The following is a 2,110-nucleotide window of genomic DNA, read 5'->3' as shown; positions in this document are numbered from 1 at the left end:
TTTTATAACACAGTAGGTGTCAAAGTATGTTTACATATGATTTTGAAGAGGGAGTTTAATTACCAAATGTTCAACATCTCTGGCCATCACAGAAATGACAATTAAAATTGAGATTCCATCTTATTCCTGAAAGAATGGCTACCACCCAAAAACAAACAATAACAAATGTGGGTCCTTGCCGCACTATCTCCCCAACCCCCATATCCATGTTTATAAGCAGTACAATCATAGTAGTTAAACCTTGGAAGCAGCCTATCCATCCATCAGTGTATGAGTGGTATTTATACATAGTGGAGTACTACTTTTCCAGAAAAGAAGGATAAATTTAAATCATTTGTAGGCAAACAGATGCACCTTGAGACCATAATGTTAAGAGAAACAAACCAGACACACAAGCTTGCATGTCACCTATCTTCTCTTATATGAGAAACCCGAAGTATACATAATTTAAAGAGAAAAATAAAAGATAGATGACAGGAAACAGGGAGATAGCGATTTGCAAATAAGAAAGAGATCTAGAGATGAGGGAGGAGAGAGGCAGGGAAGGTAAAGCGGAGTAAGGAGATTGGAGATATGGTAAGTGGTCCCTAAGATAACTGTAAACCTTATATACTGCAAACATGTGCTAATACAAATTTTTAAATCACCAAAGACCAATACCTCCCTAACGGCTGCTCCCTAGAAGCCCTAAGTGGAGGGCTTGGAGAGCTCTGCAGGCTGAGCACTTGAGGGGCCAGGCGGGCCTTGCATTGGGAGAGAGCAAGGCTACTCCTTGCCTCTCCCACTGTGCCCCATAATCCTCTGTGTGCAACATTCATTTGTAGCCTTCATAATAAACTGACAAACATGAATGTTTTTCCAGGCCTGTGAACTCTTATAGCAACTTGTACAACACGAGGGAACCTTGATTTATAGCCCAGTTGGCCCAAAGGATCAGAGGCCTAGGTCTTGCGAGTGGCATCTGAAGAGGGAAGCCCTTTGACTAAGGCCTTCTGGTGGGCCTGAGCTCCAGCTGGGTGGAGAGTGTCAGAACTGACTATGGCTTCGGCACACCTGGCTGGTGTTGGGGTGCTCTGTGGGCCATAGAATCAGTGCTCCCCTCCCAGGGAGCTCAGATTCTCCCTCACACAGGTGAGCCTCACCCGCCCTCCCTCTGCCTCCTCCTCCTCCTCTTCCTCTTCCTCCTCCTCTTCCTCCTCCTCCTCTTCCTCCTTCTCCTCCTCATGCTACCCTGCCTTTGCCTTTGCTTTCCTTTCTTTTCCATAGGCACTATCTTATCTCTGGGAGAGAGAAACTGGATCTGCTCACACACCTAGAATAAACTTTATCCCCAGAGGACTCTAGAACTCGAAGGCTTAGCTGTAGAAGGAAAAAAAGAGCATCCCAGCCCTGGGGGCTCCCATGTGTGAGGACAGACATACATACACAGAGGAAACAAGCATATGATGACTTTCAGACATAACTCTGACCCTTGCGAATGAACTGGACACACAGATCCCCTTGTAACTAGATAGACATTTCTAGGAAATCCTTAATAATTTATCTGGGAAAGCTTTTCATTCATCCCTTTTTATGTCAGGTTGCATCAGTCAGGGTTCTCTAGAGAGGCCACATCAATGGGACATGTGCACAGTTATGGGGGGCTTATTGGAGAATCAGTCTGCAGTTACAGCAGCCGAGATGGCCTTAGAAAGACTGTCTGCAAGCTGGGGACCCTGGGGAGCCAGAAGCATAACTCAGGCAAAGACCAATGGCTCTGAGGAACTGGGGACACCAATGGTATCAGCCTTGTGCAGAGGCACGAAGCCAGAGATCTGGAGAACCAGGGAAAAGGTTCTCCAGTAAGTCCTGCCTGAGGGGTACATGTGTCCTGGCAGTGGGAGGGACAGCAGTGTGCCTCTCCTATGTACTTCCTAATAGGACAGGTGGAGGGTGGGTCTTCCCCATCTAGTCTGTCCTTACTTTAAGTTCTGGGCTTCCTCTGGAATTAGTGTTTTCCATGATTTTTTTCTATAAAATTTCCCCATATGTTTTAAATATGTGAAATTCATTTAAATCATAGTTTCACTGACATACACTATAGGTTTGTTGACTACTGATTAACCTATAG

Source organism: Octodon degus, unplaced genomic scaffold (assembly GCF_000260255.1).
Source record: "Octodon degus isolate 3935 unplaced genomic scaffold, OctDeg1.0 scaffold00019, whole genome shotgun sequence".
NCBI lineage: Eukaryota > Metazoa > Chordata > Mammalia > Rodentia > Octodontidae > Octodon > Octodon degus.
The sequence above is the reverse complement of the archived record's forward strand: the minus strand, read 5'-3'. Positions refer to the sequence as shown.